A 19,584-nucleotide genomic window follows, 5' to 3' on the forward strand; every position below is an offset into this window, starting at 1 on the left:
GGAAAAGCTGCGGGCATTACAAACACCAGTGACATTTCCAGTGACCATCCAGAGAAGTGTATGTAAATCGAATTCAGATATGGCTTGATCCTAAACTCATTGAAGCAAAGAGGAGACGTTCTTTTGAATTCAACAGGCTTTGCATCAGGTCGATAGACAACAAAAAGTGAATCAATGACTAAAGTCCAAAGAAGTGATAAATCAGATTTTTGCTTACCTTCATGGTATTGTAATGTGTTGGAGAATAGTAAAGTACCGACTAGGATTTTCTCAAGAAATGCTAAACTTTTATTAAACAAAGATTCACCAAAAAATGAGGGATGAGTGTCTCACAGGATTCAGAAACTGTTCTTGTTGGGAGAATTTCAGAAGATCTCCTTTTCTTTAAACTAAAAAAGCAGGTGGAATATTAGCTGTAAAAGCAATCTTTTCTCTGATCCTAATGTCACTCAATAGGTCATTGTCAGAACCAGGATTAGAACCTAATGTGATACTGGCAGACCAGGTGCCAGCTAATGCAAAAGCCTTGAGGCCTCACCGAACTCTGACAAATGCATAGCTGGAACCATTCTGGCTCACCTGTGTTTTGCATTGTTAAAATAGATGTTAAGTTCATAAGACTCTGTTTAGTGTTCAGACTTGATGAAATGCTTGTAGGATGCTGCATGTATTGCTCTCACTTATAACATCTGTATCCCATGATATAAAGTTAGGATGAGTGTTTGCATTGTAAACCTCTGTAACTCATCGAACAGAAAAAACAAACATTAATAAATGGAAAATGCTGGTTCTGGAATCAAGAAGGTCCATTTAAACCAAACGAGCCATTGTGAAATATCAAAGGATGAACAATTTGTTGACTCCCCCCACACATAATATCCATGAAGAGAAGACAGGAATAAACACTTCTCCCACTGGTTTGAACTCTGGGAAAAGGGAATAAAAATTCCTGACCAAAAGGAACTCTATCACTGTGCTGCTTGCTATTTGGAGAGGGCAATATTTCTAAGCATAAGCAAGGGATCCCCAAGCTGCTTAGCTTGGGTTAGCTCTAAAAGATATAGAAAATTTGCATATCACAAGTGTTATAGTGCTTCAGGAGATTAGATTTCACCAAGCATGTAAAAAGTGTAAGTATAAAACTCACAACCAGATTGAGGCTTATGCCTTGCTTATTCACAGTCTGCCCTGAGGTTGATGCTCACGCTCATGAACTACTTAAGACAGCTTGACACCCAGCTCTCGACTATACCCCGCATTGTAAATGTTGCTTGCAGTACACTTTCTGAGCCTCAATTTTCCTATTTGTACATTGGGAACAATGAAAATTTAAAGTGTCCACAACCATATGCAGATCAATAAGATTTATTGTGTCCATTTTCAATGAGTCTTATGGAGGTCATATGACTTCCCCAAAACCAAAGAACAACTAATTATCTGAGAAGGTCTGTGCTGCTCAGGAGGTTAAATGTTGCATTGTGGACTGTTTGGTGGTTTTATATGTGTGCGCGTGCACACACACACACACACACACACACACACACACACACACACCACTCTTGCCTGCTGCATGGCTATCATATGAACTTTGTGCCAAGTAGTCATGATATTTTTTCCACAGGGAACGTATGGCACCAGAACAGCCTTTTCAAACACTTGACTTGGTAGCTTTAGAATTGCCAGTGGGTCCTGCCATCGGTGTAGACTACTCCTGTGAGTTGCGCAGAGTTGTGCAGGTTGCTTTGTCCTCCTGGATATTAATGTTCTCTTACTATACATTTTGCTTTTGAGAAATCAGCATATTTCATTGCCAACCTCAAGTGGACTTACCTTAATACATTATATATATATGTATATATATACACACACACACACATGCACACATGAAAATCTGGCCTACAGCTATTTCTTTCAAGTGCCTCAATTTTTGAGGGGGCCACGTAGCTTTTAGCTCATGCACTTAGCTCCATAAGTCCCAGGTTCAATCCTGCCCACGGATGACTGGGATCTGTCCGTGTTACACTGGGCTCAGAGAAGGGTCAAAGCATCCTGCATCTTGCCAGGGGTTAGACTAGATGACCCTTGCAGTCCCTTTGAACCCTATGGTTCTGTGAGTCTATGAAGCCCCATGGGCTGCAGGAGAGAAGACTCATTAAGCTATTTGGACAATTAATCATGAGATTTAAAAATATATGTATAGAAATCCATTACAATTTAGTATATTTTACAAAGACAGAAGAATGATTTAAAATTATTTTTGAAATACTCTGAATGTTACTGAACTGATTATTTTAGGGGTATTTCCAATTACTGCACTGAAATATAGAAAGCTCTGGAAGGTGGTTGATGTTGTAAAGGTGTTCTAGCATGTAAAGGTCTTTGCACCTCACATAAATGTTTATTGAAAAGCAATTGGAAAACTTGATACATAGAGAGAGTGACTAGTAATAATATAACCTACTGAATCACTTAAATTACCTTCTGCAGCTCTTGGGCTGGTCTTTAGAGACTATTGATGCATCCTGTACAGGCAAAATTTGTGAGATTAAAAAAAAAATGCCCTAAAGAAGTTAGATATATCTTCCTGCCTAAAATTATTCAAAATGTATTTTAACACGATAAAAAAGGATACCTATGCTGTTTTTGAAAATGCACCCAATATTTTGAGTGTACATTGCAAATAAATCTGGAATAACATTGTGATGCTGGCAGAACAGGTACCAGCTTATGCCAAGGACCCTAGGACTCCACTGAATGCTGACCAGTCTGGCTCACCTGTGTGTTAGCATTGTTATAACAAATGTAAAGTTTATAAGAATGTGTTTATGTAACGCCGACAGACCCCTCTTGGGATCAAACCTGGGACCTCTGGAGCTTAGTGCATGAGCCTTTACAGCATGAGCTAAAAGCCAACTGGCTGTTAGTTCAGGCTGTAGAGCAGACCCATTAATTGCTCTCTCTCTAAGTGGTCTCGGTGCTACTAGATGTGTGGGTTACATTTAGTGTTTAGACTTTATGAAATCCTTGCAGGATGCTGCATGAATTAATCTCACTTGCAGCCATCTGTACCCTATGTCAGTGTTTCCCAAACTTGGGATGCCATTTGTTTAGGGAAAGCCCTTGGCGGGCCCGGCTGCTTTGTTTACCTGCTGCGTCCACAGGTTCGGCCGATCATGGCTCCCACTGGCCAGTAAGTCCCTCAGCCTGCGCTGCTTCCAGCAGCTCCCATTGGCCTGGAGCAGCGAACTGCGGCCAGTGGGAGCCGCAATCGGCTGAACCTGCAGACGCAGCAGGTAAACAAACGGGCCCAGCCCACCAGGGGCTTTCCCTAAACAAGCAGCATCCCAAGTTTGGGAAACACTGCCCTATGTTATAAGGTTATATTAAGTGTTTTCATTGTAATCCTCTGTAACTGTTTAACTCACCAAATAGGAAAGAAGCATTAACTGATATAAAGTGCTGGCTTCCTACAGAAGGGGTTAGGCCCTGCCCACAGGAAGGCCCACTGAAACCAAATGAGCCATTGTGAAGCATCAAAAAACAAAGACATTGCTGATTGCTCACCCTAAACCCATGTAGAGGAGACATACATATGGGCTCTCCCATCAGCTTGAACTCTGGAGGAAGGGAATAAAAGCTTCTGACGTGAAGAAACTGTGTCTTTATGCTGCTTGGATTCTGAGGGGCAAAGATTTCTAAGTATAAACAAGGGATCCCCATCTGTTTTGCCTGGGTTATCTCTAAAGGACATATGGATTTTACTTATAATTAATGGAGATATCCCATCTCCTAGAACTGGAAGGGACCTTGAAAGGTCATCAAGTCCAGCCCCCTGCCTTCACTAGCAGGGCCAAGTACTGATTTTGCCCCAGATCCCCAAGTGGCCCCCTCAAGGATTGAACTCGCAACCCTGGGTTTAGCAGGCCAATGCTCAAACCACTGAGCTATCCCTCCCCTTATTATAGAAGCTTCCATCATCTTTTGGAACCAAAGACTAACTCGTGTGTGTGTGTGAGTTTACCTGCTGTAACCTTGTGAATAACTCTTTTATTTCTAGTATCAGAGGAGTAGCCATGTTAGTCTGAATCTGTAAAAAGCAACAGAGGGTCCTGTGGCACAGTTAAGACTAACAGAAGTATTGGAGCATAGGCTTTCGTGGGTGAATGCCCACTTCATCAGACGCAAGATCTTGCATTCATCCATGAAAGCTTATGCTCCAATACTTCTGTTAGTCTTTTATTTCTAGTATCAGAGGGGTAGCCATGTTAGCCTGGATCTGCTTCTTTTATTTCTGTTTCTTAGTTAATAAGTCTTTAGTTAATATATTATAGGATTGGCTACAAGCATTGTCTTTGGTGAAGGATCTAAGGTGCAGTTTACCTGGGGTAAGTGTCTGGTTCTTTGGGACTGGAAGTAACCTGAATATTGTTGTGATTTTTGGTGTAAGAGGCCATCTCCTACACAGGCAAGCTTGCCAAGGTGACAAGATAGAACCAACATATCCAAGGGGACTGTCTGTGCCTCCATATTAAGGCTGTTCTAGTGCTTGAGGAATTCACACTTTTATCCTTGGTTGATGAAATCGAAGCATTGAACTCACAACCAGTTGGGGATTTGTGCCCTGATTTGTAACAGTTTGCCCTGACGCTGGTCATCCTGCACTTGAACCACTCCAGATCTTGACAAACATCATGATTTTTTCCTCTGCTTTATGCAGGTTTAGGTGACTGTGAAGAAGGACAGGGGAGGGAATTAGGGAGGAAGGTGGTTGAGGGAAGTGTGTGGAATGGGAGTGATATTCTAGAATTAGAGAAAGTCAAGATAATACTAAGAAATGGATGACAGTTCCCATGTTTTAAGGGTGAAAAGGGTAAATGGTCTCTCCATTTAAGTAGCCAGGGAAAGGCATAAAAAGGCATTAAAGGTTGACTTTTCCCCCTGACATTATTATAGATACATTTTCCCGAAGAGCAGAGCGGAATTGAAACATCAAAAAACAGACTTAAAAATATGTGCTTTGATTATGTTTTTTAATACTATGGTTTGTGGGGCCAATTTCATGAGATTTTAGGATCTGACTCTTGATTTTTGATCTCTTGAGGTTTTTGCAGAAACTGCACTTCCTATCAGAAAATCATTCTGATGGTAAATTCCTCCTATAGTTTTAATGCAGACCAGGAAGCACTTTGGCCAGACAGATACACCAATTTTGGCAACAGGTTTGAAAACTTTGGCATAAGTGTCTTGTCCAAGGTCAGTCAGCAAAAGAAAAACCTAATAATTGATCCCCTCATCCGATTGCTAAAACATACATTCTCTGTCCTCAGGAGCCGGTATCGTAGAGATAACACCAGCCGGAGTAGATCCAATATAGAAAGTACCAGGTTCTGAACTCAGTTATATCAGTGTCAATCAAGACTATTTCCATTGACTTCATTGGACTTACTCCGGATTTACACTCGTGCAGCTGAGATCAGAATGTGTACCCAAAAAATAGTCATAAACCACATATTAATATACTTCTTTTCATAAGCAGCATATATTATGCATGAAAGAAATATTAAAAAGTATGTTGATATTTTATAAGCTGCCTGAGGGGAAAAAGAATAGATGGCATGTGGAGGGGGGGAAGAGAACATGTGATATGTTTCTGTAACCTGATAGAATGAGCTAGACCTTCCAGTGATGCAAATTAGCACAGGAAAGGAGACTTCAGTGGTGCTACACTACAAAATTAAGTCAACCTAAGTAATTACTGGGGTGGATCACGTCCACACTATGCCCCTCTTTTGGCAGTGCGGATCCTCACCAGGAGCACTTCCACTGACTTAACTATATAGAGCACTGTGGGGCACTGACAGCTGGAGCCCTCCTGCCCCGGGCTGACAGCCAACAGGCAATGTAAGTAACGCAGTGTCTATGCATATTTCCCTAACTACATTGACCTAAGCGCTACGCCTCTCGCGGAGGTACAGTTATTAAATCAGTGTAGTTGGCGACTTACATTGGCAGCATTGTTGTAGTGTAGACACTTACAGAGTTAGTTCGACGTACGCTACCTTATGTCAACCTAACTTGGTAGTGTAGACCAGGCCTAATAGTCTCTTGTGTTATTTCCTTTAACTACTTACTTTTTCCACTCCTATTGAACTAACGACATATCTACCTATATTATTATTACTTGTATTACCATAGTGCCTAGGAGACCCAGTCATGGACCAGGATCCTATTGTGCTCGGTGCTGCACATGTCAGGTGCTTGGTTTATTAAAACTTCTTAGATATTTGTAGACGTAATGGGGCAGACCCTCCACTAGTAGATCTGGCTCCTTTAAAGTTAATGGATCTCTGCAGATTCACACTAGCTGTAGATGTGTGAAGGCCTACTGCAAGGCCTTTCATAGTACTTAAGCCTTACATTGGGGCTGCACACGGGGAGCTGAAGATGCAATCAGTGTGCACAGGGGTGTTATGCCCCAATGGAAAGGCCCCCAGCACCAGCTCTTCAGGCCTCCATGGAGGTGGGCCAAGGACCTACATTGACCCTAGTGGGAGTTTGCTAGGATTCATCCTCCCTAAATGGAGTGGGTGGGTTGCTGCTGCTATTCCAGCCCATATGACCAGCAATCTCAGAGTTGATGCACACCAGCAATATTCCCCAGCCCCTGATTTATGGGAGATTATTTCATCTCCACAACCCCTATATGTCCCATTGTGATATTACATGGTGGAGTGGATTTCACCAGGTGTGATCAAAAGACTACATTAGTGTCTCTTCAAGGTTGGCTAGAAAAAGCAGAAGTATTTGATTTAAGACACAGTACAAGATTGACATTTAAGAGATTAAAGGGAGGCCGATAGGCAATTGTGATTTTTACTATAACGAAAAATTGTCCATTGTTTGTGGTCAGCTTCTCTCTTTGTGCACCATGATTATCATCCCCAGTCTCTGTCTGTAACTTTGAGAATATGAACAAGTAACTGATTTCTCTCGATAATGATGCCAGCTCTGCATCTATCTCCCCTATAATTATTTCTGAACAATTTTAAGACCAGCTCTCTCTTCTGTTTGTAATGTACTGTTGTCTTTAAAATCACATATTAAGCACTAAAAAGAGAAGAGAGGAACCTTTGCAATTCAGGAGTGGTAAAAGTTTCCTAGTTCTTCTGCTTTTACTATTTTTGCCAGTTATTTTTTACCATTGCCATTGTCCAGTTGCCATGTCCTATATTTAAGATGATGACATGGGAAGGCAACACAATAAACCATGAGCCAACATGGATTACTTGAATGTAAATTCAGAAGTGAGCACATCTTGTAGGGTAGGCAGTTTGTTCTAGTGGATTGAACATTGGACTAGTAGCCAGGAGTACAGCTGGGTGTTTTTTTTTTTCATTTTTTTTTTGACAAATATTTTATTCCCTGAAAAAAGCACTTTTGGTTAACCCAAAACTAACTGTACAAATTCACCAAATAGTTTCAGTCACTTTTTTTAAGGTCTTTGATGCCATTCTTGAAATGGCTGGAGGAGGTGGTGCCCAACATATAACATCAGGTGAGGACCTGGCGCACTGCATTGCTTCTCTATGTGTGTTTATACGACCCCCCACCACTGTCGTATCTGAGCACCACCCAATCTCTAATGCATTTTCCTCCTCAACACTCCCAAGGAGGGAGGGAAGTGCTATTGTCCACTTTTTTGGCCTTCTACACTACAAAGTTTTGTTGGCAAAGTCTGCCTTTTGCTGACAAAACAGGGGAGGTGTACACACTACAAAGCTACTTTTGGTGGGGAAACTCTGCTGTTTTGCCGACAAAATAAAACCACATCAATGAGAGGCATAAAGCCTTTTTGCCGCAAAGTTAATGCGACAAAGCATCAGCGTAGACACTGCTGTGTGTTTTGTTGACATAACTGGCTTCCACCAGCATCCCACAATGTCTACCTTGACCCTCTGCTCACTGTTTTGATCTCTGCCGTCCTGCAGGCATGCGCCCCTCCTCTTTCAAAGATCCGGGAAGTATCTGACAGCTGAGCGTGCTGCACCCTTTGGGGAACAAAGAGCAAATCATTAAAGTGGGATGCTCCTGTTCTGCCCTGCACCAGGAACATAGCGGCAGGCAGACGGCTGCTGCAGGGACAGGACTGCTGTGCTACTTTGACATATTCCTCAGCAGGGCGAGCTCACAGAGCGGCTCAGGATGCTACTGGAGGCTGTGGAAGAACTTGCAGGGAATCACAAAACCATAGGCAGGCAGGCAGAGCAGGCTGCTTCAAGAGAGACTGCTGTGCTGAGCAGAGCCCAGGGCTGATGTGTGTGTGTGTGTGGGGGGTGTCCCCCTCCCCCAGCCTCAGGATAGGTCAGTGAGCCTGCTGTCTCCCCCATCCCCCACTTCAGTTGAAAACGCTGCTGACAATCTTCTAGGATGTCCCTGGAAGGATGGGATTGAGAAACCTGCTGGGGGAGAAGTAGATACGCTGGAGGGTAGGGATAGGGTCCAGAGAGATCTAGACAAATTGGAAGATTGGGCCAAAAGAAATCGTATGAGGTTCAACAAGGATAATTGCAGAGTCCTGCACTTAGGAAGGAAGAATCCCATGCACTGCTACAAGCTGGGAACTGATTGGCTAAGCAGTAGTTCTACAGAAAAGGACCTGGGGATTACAGTGGACGAGAAGCTGGATATGAGTCATCAGTGTGCCCTTGCCCAACAGCATATTGGGCTGTATTAGTAGGAGCATTGCCAGCAGATCGAGGGAAGTGATTATTCCCCTCTATTCGGCACTGGTGAGGCCACATCTGGAGTATTGCGTCCAATTTTGGTCCCCCCATTACAGAAAGGATGTGGACAAATTGTAGAGAGTCCAGCGGAGGGCAACGAAAATGATTAGGGGGCTGGGGCACATGACTTACAAGGAGAGGCTGAGGGAACTGGGGTTATTTAGTCTGCAGAAGAGAAGAGTAAGTGGGGATTTGATAGCAGCCTTCAATTACCTGAAGGGGGGTTCCAAAGTAGATGGCGCGAGGCTGTTCTCATTGGTGGCAGATGACAGAACAAGAAGCAATGGTCTCAAGTTGCAGTGGGGGAGATCTAGGCTGGATATTAGGAAACACTATTTCACTAGGGGGGTGGTGAAGCACTGGAATGGGTTACCTAGGGAGGTGGTGGAATCTCCATCCTTAGAGGTTTTTAAGGCCCAGCTTGACAAAGCCCTGGCTGGCATGATTTGTTGGTGTTGGTCCTGCTCTGAGCAGGGGATTGGACTAGATGACCTCCTGAGGTCTCTTCCAACCCTAATATTCTATGGTTCTATGTGACGCTGTACCTGACCCATGAGGCATTGCAAACCCTTCCCAAAGCACCCTGCGGCTAGTTGCACAATGGGGGATAGCTATCACAGTGCACTGTTCTCTGTGTTGATGCAAAAGCTGCTAGTGTGGATACACTCTGCCGACACAAGGAGCTAGTGTGGACATACAACAGTGATTTTACTTAAAGCAGCACAACTTCATAGTATAACGTAGTTCAAAAAAGCACTAGATAAATTCATGGAAAATAGGTTGATCAATGGCTATTAGCCAGGATGGGCAGGGATGGTGTCCCTAGCCTCTGTTTTCCAGAAGCTAGGAATGGGCGACAGAGGATGGATCTCTTGATGATTAGCTGTTCTGTTCATTCCCTCTGGGGCACCTGGCATTGGCCACTGTTGGAAGACAGCATACTGGGCTGGATGGACCTTTGGTCAGACCCAGTATGGCCGTTCTTATGTTCTTAACTTTTGCCAACAAAACTTTGTAGTGTAGACAAGGCCTTGGAGATGGGGAACAGAAAGACTAAATGAGTTGCACAGGGTCACATAGGAAAGCTTGTGGCTTCGCTAGGAATTGAACCCACATCTCCCAGGATAGAACCCTAACCTCTGGATCTTCCTTCCTCATGCTTTCCTCTCTCAAACTAGTTATGTTATTTCACTAGGAGGGTGGTGAAGCACTGGAATGTGTTACCTAAGGAGGTGGTGGAATCTCCTTACTTAGAGGTTTTTAAGGCCCAGCTTGACAAAGCCCTGGCTGGGATGATTTAGTTGGGAATTGGTCCTGCTTTGAGCAGGGGGTTGGACTAGATGACCTCCTGAGGTCCCTCCCAACCCTGATATTCTATGATTCTATGTTGTTCAAATAATAATTTGAGAAATAATAAAAGACCCAGGCTGACATTTCTGGGAGTTGGCCCACTTGAAAATCTCAGTCACTGTAACCATACAGTAAGGAGAGAGTGAGAAGCTGTAAGCTCCTGGATCTTCTCTCTCTCTCTCTCTCTCTCTCTCTCTCTTTTATCATCCCCTCCACACAAACAAAACTGGCTTCTTCTCTGTTCCTTCACACCATGGGTGGTGCCAGACAGAGCTGGGCCAGACAGAAAATTGAGGCAGGGGGCTGTGTCCTTTCTTGCCATGAGGCCCCGCCCTCTCTGTGGCCCCATCTCCTGGCCAGGTTGGGGGCTGGAAACCGGAGCAGGGCAGGGCAGAGCACTGGCTATTCACAGCCAGTATGAACTGCCCAGGCCGGGGGACCTGGCTCCATGGCTGGCAGAGCCATTGGGGAGCAGTAACGGTTGGGGGCAAGGCCCTGGAGCCTGGGCTGAAGCAAGTCAGATTGGGCCGCTGTGGGGAGCCCGGACCCTCTATCTGCCCTGGTGGGCAGGGACACGGGCCAGGGGCTGCTTTTGGGCAACCGGCACCCTGCCCGAGCTTATTTCTCTGCTGCTGCTGGAACTGGCTGCCCGGACAGCAGCCAAGAACATAAGAACATAAGAACGGCCGTACTGGGTCAGACCAAAGGTCCATCTAGCCCAGTATCCTGTCTACCGACAGTGGCCAATGCCAGGTGCCTCAGAGGGAGTGGACCAACAGGCAAAGATCAAGTGATCTCTCTCCTGCTGTCCATCTCCACCCTCTGACAAACAGAGGCTAGGGACACCATTCCTTACCCATCTTGGCTAATAGCCATTAATGGACTTAACCACCATGAATTTATCCAGTTCTCTTTTAAACCCTATTATAGTCCTAGCCTTCACAACCTCCTCAGGTAAGGAGTTCCACAAGTTGACTGTGCGCTGCGTGAAGCAGAACTTCCTTGTATTTGTTTTAAACCTGCTGCCTATTAATTTCATTTGGTGACCCCTAGTTCTTGTATTATGGGAATAAGTAAATAACTTTTCCTTATCCACTTTCTCCACATCACTCATGATTTTATATACCTCTATCATATCCCCCCTTCGTCTCCTCTTTTCCAAGCTGAAGAGTCCTAGCCACTTTAATCTCTCCTCATATGGGACCCGTTCCAAACCCCTAATCATTTTAGTTGCCCTTTTCTGAACCTTTTCTAGTGCCAGTATATCTTTTTTTAGATGAGGAGACCACATCTGTACACAGTATTCAAGATGTGGGCATACCATTGATTTATATAAGGGCAATAATATATTCTCCATCTTATTCTCTATCCCCTTTTTAATGATTCCTAACATCCTGTTTGCTTTTTTGACCACCTCTGCACACTGCGTGGACATCTTCAGAAAACTATCCACGATGACTCCAAGATCTTTTTCCTGACTTGTTGTAGCTAAATTAGCCCCCATCATATTGTATGTATAGTTGGGGTTATTTTTTCCAATGTGCATTACTTTACATTTATCCACATTAAATTTCATTTGCCACCACTCTCTCCACTCTACTTTCAGAGCTGGGCAACTAGAGAGCAGCAAATTTTGAGGTGGCTATACCCCCTGCAAGCCTCCCCCGCCCCCAGCATCGCTCCTGATTCACACAGCTTCTCTCTTGATGGGAGAGTCTTTTCCTTTGCAGCTCCTGTCATCTCAAACACCCGTCATCTGTATTTGTGCCTCATCAGCTCTCCATCTTTTCTTCATAGCTTATCTGAAAACACTTTCCTCCTCTTCCCTTTACCTCTTGATTTCTACTATTAGTGAACTATATCATTTAGCTCCAGAAAAGGTTTAGAGATACACCTCCCGCTACAAAACAAAACTATTTAATGAGAGAATAACAAACAATTCTCACTCTCTGTATGGCAAACCCATCACTAAGTGATGTGACAGCTGATACATATTGTGAAACCAGAACACATAATAATGTATACCAGTTAAATGGTTACAAAATTACCCAGTATCATAGAACCACAAACCGGGGGGAACACTAACAATTCTCCCCAAATGAAAAGCTACTTAATTTGCAGTTACCAGCAACAATTGTTGAATAAATGGAGTCTGCTTACATCTGCTTCAAGTAGATAAGCCCATAGGATATTTCTTCTTAAATCCTTGAGACTTCTCCTCCTTTGGCCAGATATTCTCATATCCAGTTTTCTGCTTTGATATGAAGCAGGATACTGCCTACACTGACTGACAAATCTCTAATGCATATAATTTTCAACAATGAAAATGAAGGAACACCTGATGTGTGGATCACAGGTAACCCAGGGTCTTAAATGAGTGAGCTTCCTTGAAATAAGACCCATCTGATATATACTTTAAATACAGGGCAGGATCTATCCCCACCTCTCTATTTTCAGCATGCCAACTAAAATCAGCAGCCTGTGTCCCTGTGGTATCTTTAATTTCTCTTGTCTTGATACCTTCTTATGAGGCTTCATTTTCTCTTTTACAACCCTAAAAGCCATTAATGATCAAAGGTTTGTTGTTAATTCCCAACGGGAATTTAGAAGACATTTTCAGCTATTTTCTGTGTGATTCATTTCTTTGCCTTTCCTGTTGGAAACAGGATCTTTCAAGGAACCAATGTAACCAGAAAAGGTGCCCCTCCTGGAATCACAAGTTGTATTTTTTCTAGTGTAACCCTTTTGCCAGGCCGAGTTGATAGCAGCAAGGGCCGGGTTCAGTACACAGGGGTCCCCTCCCAACAGCATAACACAAAACCAGCTCCAGCCCCCACCCAGTGACCGGGGAAAATCTTGCACATACCCCTGGGCACCTCGAAGAGGCAATACTTCCCCTCTCGCAAACACAGAGTCTCGGTGTAGCAGAAAATGTTTAATAACATGAGGTAAGCAACATAGCATTAAATTGGGAAAACACCACAACTAGAGTTCATAGACCAAACCGTGAGTGAAGACCCACCCCAGCAAATTGGGCCGTGTCCGTTCCCGTTGGTTCTTGAAACCAGCAACCCAAAAATCATCCAAAGTCCCAAAAGTCCAACAACCCCCAAAGTCTCTGTCCCTGGTCAGTGCAGCCCCAGAGTTCAAAGGGAGGGGGCGCGCAGGGTGTTAAGGGGCACCTTACGTGATCCAAGGCCGACTGGCCGCCTCTCTGCAGCCTTTACCACGAGCCGCTCCACTCCACCAGCCATCCTGTGAGCCGCTCCTGCCGTCCCACAAACTGCTCTGCTCTATCAGCTGCTCCACTCACTGACCTGTGAGCCACTCCAGCCATCTCCACAAACGGCTCTGCTCGCCATTCCTTGGGCCACTCCAACCGTCCCCGGAAGGCTCCATTCTGCTAGCTGCTCCTCCAGCCGTCCCCGCAAACTGCTCTGCCAGCTGCTTAGCAATATAGCTTCAGGCTCCCCCACTAGTTAAACACAGACCTCAGTGATCTCAGCTCTTAGTAACTTTAGCTCTTTCGTGATTTCAGCTCTTAGTAGAGGAGCCCCAGTGCTGGTGCACTATTGGCCCAAAGTGAATTCAGCTCAGCAGCCTGTAACTAAACTCCTAATGGAATCAAAGTTAGCTCTAACATTCAACAGTGGGGGGGGGGGGGAGGATGATGATGATGAGGAGGAGGAGGAGGCGGCGGCGGTATAATTGGTGTCTCAGGCTCACAAAAGGGGCCCACACCACCAGGCACAAATACCTACCCCCAACCTCTCTCAATTCACTAGGTTTTGTAACCCATGCCCTTGTCAAGCAAGTACTACTTAGTTAATGGTGAGTCCTTCTGTCATACAACAGTTCCACTGGCCTTGATTCACAGAATCAGGGTAACAAAACTTTATTCTTCCTGCCCCAATAACAGAGAAACTGGGGATCCCACACCAGCCAAAGTAACCACTTTCAGCTGCTGTTGACTCATGCCAGGCGGGTGGGTGTGCCTATGCAAACAAGATCAGCCCCTGGAGTTCTTTTCCACACTCGCCATAATTCACCACCAGATGTCAGAGTAGAGCTCATCCTGACTCTGCTTACATCAGCAAACACCAGTTGCTGTTTCTTACTATCTTATCTTACCCACACAGCTACAATTATTGCTACTAATACTTAGCACTTACTGAAGTCAATGGAGTTATTCAGATTTACACCAGATAAGGAGCTGGTCCATACAGTGTAAGGCACTGCATTTTTACTCTGCTTTGAAAACATTGACTTAACCCCGCAGAGCAATGGATGAGTCCCATTTCAGTTTCCAAAGAAATAAAGGGCCAGAGTCCCCTCTCTCTTACATCAGTTGAGACTCCAAATCAGGAGGGGGCAGCCACTTGAATCCAGCTTCCATATACCACCATGGAGCAGCCTAACCACTAGGCTATTACCTAGTCCAGTGACTTCCAACCATTTTTCGTTTGCAGACCCCTAAAAACTTTCAAATGGAGGTGCAGGCCCCTTTGGAAATCTCAGATATAGTCTGTGGACCCCCACAGACCACAGGATGAAATGACTGACCTAGTCTAAAGTAAGAAAAGGGGTCTCTTGGGTCTTTTTTCACAAGAACACAGAAGTCTGGTGCCACACAATTTTACTGCAGAATTCCTGCTCTTCCAAATGTCACTCACCATATACATGCTTGACAGACAAATGAATTGTTTCAATACCTTGACAATTGAAGATTAAAAATGCCATAGTATTTAAGATGATGTTCAACTCACATTGCCACTTGTAAGAATCATGCACTTGTGCATACAGGGGAGTCCCGAGACTGGCGTTCTAATCCTGGCCTTGCCACTAATAACTTGTGTGACTGTAAGCAAGTCACTTCAGGAAGCCATTTTTTCTCCTCCCATATTTTATCTGTCTTGTCTATTTCACCTGTAAGCTGTTTGGGGCAGGGCCTGTCTCTCGCTATGTGTTTGTACAGTGCCTAGAAGAACGGAGCCCTGTGTGACAGATCTGAGGAATGCCTGTGTCAAATTGTGAACTCTGTTGTGTTTGATGAATGTCATTCTGATTGTAATTGTCACTGTCATCTTCACTTTTCATTGTAACCTCCATCTTGGGTTAAGACATCCATGCGTGCTCATGCTAGAGGGTAGGCCACCTTAAGGAGGGCTAAAAACAAGAGAGTCATCAATGCTGAATGACTCTTCCCTTCTGGAACTTTGGGTTTTCTATTGCAGGGGCTTTGATATTGAAAGGACTCTATATACACAAATATGTCTGGAAGGAGGAGGCGGGAGTTCACCAGTCTAAGAATGGTTGGGAGAACTGCAATAACTCTGCTTGACTGACTGACTAGTAAGGAGAGTCTTTACATAGGGAGACTGCTTCTCTGGGCAGGGGCAATTTCACTGCCATTTGTAAGACCTTACTGGGCAGAGTGAAGACAAGAGAGACTCTGTCTGGCCAAAAGATGTTGAACAAACCTCAGGATTCACAGGAGTGTGGGGGGAGATCAGACCAGGAAGCTGCATTCAGGATTGCTGAATGTTCTTCATAGATCTATAGCTCTCTTGTGCTTTTTAAAAAGAGTTAGGTGCTAAGAAATTCCTTTGTTAAGTCTGCCAACCTTGCTTTACTGCCACATTGTCCCTCAAAGGTGTGACTGGGAAACCAGAGCTCCCACAGCCAGGTGGAATTTGGAAAAATGTGTTTAAGTAACAGGGAGCTCGGGAGAAATGTGGGACTGATTCTGGGGTCTAGGCAACTGGACTGCAGGACTACCCAAGGAGGGTTTAATACATGGGGTCTACACCTGAGACTGTTCCTGAGACCCTCAGAGTTAGAAAGAGTGAGCAGTCACTGCTCATGTGGGACTGAGTGGTAGGATCAACTCAGAACAGACTGATGTCCATCCAGAGAAGGGAACTGGGCCAGGTTGTGACACCTGATCTTAGTTAGGGCCTCTAGGCCCTATTGTAATATAAACAAAACAACAACAACAACATAAGAGCTGAATACTGCAACCACTGAAGCAAAGCTCCCATTGACTTAAAAAGTGCAAGATCAGGACTTAAATGAAAGATATATTATCCAGGTGATACCATCACCCATTTGTTCAATCTAGGCTTAACATCTTTACTCTAACAGCCTGCTCGTGCATCATCCTGTGGCACAATAAGACAAATAAAATTAATAGACCCCCAAGGGGACTATTTTACAGTTTTAAAAATTGTGTTTAGGTTTTTTTCTCATCTTTCCGAGTGTTTTTCATTTAACTGAAGAAAGATTTGTCATCCTTTTTGTCCTCATCAACTCTTTTGTGCCTTGGACCTGTAAATACTGTTATGCCATATGACTAACAAAGGTTTTTTTCTCCCAGGAAATTACCCTAGTTCCACTTACCAGCATTTCCCTGCAATGTGTAGCAAGTGCTTGTTTGTTTAGACAGTGCTCGTTTTGTGAATGCTGACTCTGGATAAAATCTAATCACAGGTCGGAACTCGGTTTGAGTTTGAATGACAAGTATGTTTATGATGAAATGGTAGAGTTCATGATTCTAAGGAAAGGTAGGAGGGAGAACAGCAAAATAAAGACAATGGATTTTAAGAAGGCAGACTTTAGCAAACTCAGGGAGTTTGTAGGTAAGATCCCACGGGAAGCAAGTCTAAGGGGAAAAACAATAGAAGACAGTTGGCACAAATAGACATTACTAAGGACACAAGAGGAAACTATCCCACTGTGTAGGAAAGATAAGTATGGCAAGAGACCACCCTGCCTTAACCAGGAGATCTTTAGTGATCTAAAAATAAAACAAAAAAGAGTCCTACAAAAAGTGAAAACTAGGTCAAATTACAAAGGATGAATATAAACAAATAACACAAGTATGTAGGGCCAAAATTAGAAAGGCCAAGGCACAAAACAACATCAAACTAGCCAGAGACATAAAGGGTAACAAGAAAACATTCTACAAATACATTAGAAGCAAGAGGAAGACCAAGGACAGGGTAGGCCTGTTACTCAATGAGGGGCGGGGAGGGAATAACAACAGAAAATGTGGAAATGGCAGAGGTGCTTAATGACTTCTTTGTTTTGGTTTTCACCAAGAAGGTTGGTAGTGATTGGATGTCTAACATAGTGAATGCCAGTGAAAATGAGGTACGATCAGACGAGACTAAAATAGGGAAAGAGCAAGTTAAAAATTATTTGGACAAATTAGATGTCTTCAAGTCACCAGGGCCTGATGAAATACATCCTGGAATACTCAAATTGCTGACTGAGGAGATATCTGATCCATAAGCGATTATCTTTGAATGTCGTGGAAGACGGGTTCACAGTCATGCTGGAAGGGCATAAAGAGTGGGGTCCCGCAGGGATCAGTTCTGGGTCCGGTTCTGTTCAATATCTTCATCAATGATTTAGATAATAGCATAGAGAGTACACTTATAAAGTTTGTGGATGATACTAAGATGGGAGGGGTTTCAAGTGCTATAGAGGATAGGATTAAAATTCAAAATGATTTGGACAAACTGGAGAAATAGATTGTGGTAAATAGGATGAAATTCAATGAGGACAAATGCAAAGTACTCCATTTAGGAAGGAACAATCAGTTGCACACATACAAAACTGGAAATGACTGCCTAGGAAAGAGTACTGCGGAAAGGGATCTGGGGGTCAGAGTGGACCACAAGTTAAATATGAGTCAACAGTGTAACGCTGTTGCAAAAAAAAGCAAACGTCAATCTGGAATGTATTAACAGGAGTGTTGTAAGCAAGACAGGAGAAGTAATTCTTCCGCCCTACTCCGCTCTGATGAGGCCTCAACTGGAGTATTGTGTCCAGTTCTGCGGGCCACATTTCAGAAAGGATGTGGACAAATTGGAGAGAGTCCAGAGAAGAGTGACAACAATGATTAAAGATCTTGAAAACATGACCTATGAGGGAAGATTGAAAAAATTGGGTTTGTTTAGTCTGGAAAAGAGAAGACTGAAAGGGGACATGATATCAGTTTTCAAGTATGTAAAAGGTTGTTACAAGGAGGAGGAGGAAAAACTGTTTTTCTTAACCTCTGAGGATAGGACAAGAAGCAATGGGCTTAAATTGCAGCAAGGGAGGTTTAGGCTGGACATTAGGAAAAACTTCCTAAATGTCAGGGTGGTTAAGCACTGGAATAAATTGCCTAGGGAGGTGGTGGAAGCTCCATCATTAAAGATTTTTAAGAGCAGGTTAGACAAACACCTGTCAAGAATGGTCTAGATAATTAATCTTGCCATGAGTGCAGGGAACTGTACTAAATGACCTCTCAAGGTCCCTTCCAGTTCTATGATTCTATGATACATTTGGCAATTTCCGGCAATATCCTTGGGAGACCTTGCTGAATTAAGTTAAAATATGTTTGGTGTCCATTGTATTAAGTGACTGGTTTATGTATTATTGTGGACCGGGATTGTATGTAATTTCTCTCTGGGGAGATGGGATGTAAACCCAGAGAAGTGTTATGAATGTCAAAGGACTATTCTAAACAATGTGCCAGACAAAGATGGACTTTGGGGATAAAGAGTGCAAATGGTTTGCCCAGGGGGAGGTGAATGCAAATTCTTCTTCCTCTCTGACTATGGAAAAAACAAACTTTTGGAAGCTACACCTTGAGCATGGGAGCATTGTCTGCTGACTACCATGTTCCCAATGTTTCAACATCAAAGGCCCAAGCTGTATAAAGGAAAGCTGTATAAGGAAAGAGTAACGTATACATGAGTGTGCTAGTTCTGATCTGAAGCTGTTATGAACTTGTAACAACAGAAAAAAAATCTTTGGTGGGGTTTGAAGGACTGACTCCTACCAGAGCCATTGCTGGAGTTTGGGAGTAGGGAGGCGGGGGTGGAAAGAATCTCTGGTAAGCTTATTAGCATGTGAGTAGGTTCCTTTATTTTTTTTAATATGTTTTCTTTGTAATGCTTTCACCTTAACAATAAATGTGCCTGCTCTTAAAGACCTGTGCGGTAGTCAATGACTGCTGGCAATTACATAAGTTCATAGTCTTCTGAGAGAAATCAAAGCACAGATGCTGGCCTGTTTACACAGTCTGGCTTGCTGAGGGTATTGCAGTGTAAGCAGGGAACTGTACAGCGTGGAAAAAACGCCAGTCAGGAGGGAGAGAAATGTGGATCTCTACTCAAGAGAGTCGATGGTTGTGGAGCCTGGAGCCTAGAGGGAGTGCTCTTCAGGAACCACGAACAGGGAATGTGAGTACAATTGTCCTGTAACAGTATCGATCTGGCTGCTTTTATGAGAGCAATAGGAAAGGGCCCAAATGAACAGCTATGTTTGGCTAGAATATAGAAGTATATAAGAAAGTCAAACACTTGGAGTTATTGAGAACGAGGGTAATACTGCAAAAATATATTTATTTATTATATTATTATTTATTAATTTAGATTTAAAGCACCACACAAAGAGC

The sequence above is a fragment of the Malaclemys terrapin genome, chromosome 5 (genome assembly GCF_027887155.1).
Source record: "Malaclemys terrapin pileata isolate rMalTer1 chromosome 5, rMalTer1.hap1, whole genome shotgun sequence".
Lineage (NCBI taxonomy): Eukaryota > Metazoa > Chordata > Testudines > Emydidae > Malaclemys > Malaclemys terrapin.